Raw genomic sequence first — 689 nt, forward strand, 5'->3', positions numbered from 1 at the left:
TTCAGCAAAACGGTTTCAATTTGGTCCTGTACCGTTACCACATCTCGAATTAATATAATTGTTACACCTACAGTAGTAAAAAAACTTGTTGTTCATCAGTGGTAGAAAAGGTTCTTGCACCTGGGGATATAGCCCAGTGGTAGAGCGCATGCTTTGCATGTATGAGGTCCTGGGTTCAATTCCCAGCATCTCCACAGGCTGTTGAAATTTAATTTCTGCAAAACGGTTTCAATTTGATCCTGAAGGGTTACCACACCTGGAATTAATAGTGTTGGTACACCTACAGTAGTAGAAAAAACTTGTTGTAACTCAGTGGTAGAAAAGGTCCTCCCAACAGGAGATGTAGCTCAGTGGTAGAGCGCATACTTTGCATGTATGAGGTCTTGGGTTCAATCCACAGACTGTAAAATTTTAATTTCAGTAAAACTGATTCAATTTGGTCCTGTAGTGTTACCACATCTGGATTTAACAGCATTTGAAAACCTACAATATCATAAAAAAAACTTGTTGTACCTCAGTGGTAGAAAAGGGCCTTCGACCTGGGGATGTAGCTCAGTGGTAGAGCGCATGCTTTGCAACTATGAGGTCCTGGATTCAATACCCAGCATCTACACAGACTTGTCAAATTTAATTTCAGCAAAACAGATTAAATTTGTTCCTATTGAGGGTAGTAACGCTTTTTCATCTGT

The 689-nt window shown here is 39.9% G+C and overlaps 2 non-coding genes across 2 annotated transcripts; both read left to right on the plus strand.

The window, feature by feature from the left end:
• The first annotated feature begins 122 nt into the window (after positions 1-122).
• trnaa-ugc (transfer RNA alanine (anticodon UGC)) lies at positions 123-194 on the plus strand. Its single transcript has one exon. It is a non-coding gene; the product is annotated as a tRNA-Ala (tRNA).
• A 347-nt stretch (positions 195-541) lies between these two features.
• trnaa-ugc (transfer RNA alanine (anticodon UGC)) lies at positions 542-613 on the plus strand. The gene has a single exon. It is a non-coding gene; the product is annotated as a tRNA-Ala (tRNA).
• Positions 614-689: the final 76 nt, after the last annotated feature.

The sequence above is a fragment of the Sinocyclocheilus anshuiensis genome, unplaced genomic scaffold, assembly GCF_001515605.1.
Source record: "Sinocyclocheilus anshuiensis isolate Anshui unplaced genomic scaffold, SAMN03320099.WGS_v1.1 scaffold5312, whole genome shotgun sequence".
Classification (NCBI taxonomy): domain Eukaryota; kingdom Metazoa; phylum Chordata; class Actinopteri; order Cypriniformes; family Cyprinidae; genus Sinocyclocheilus; species Sinocyclocheilus anshuiensis.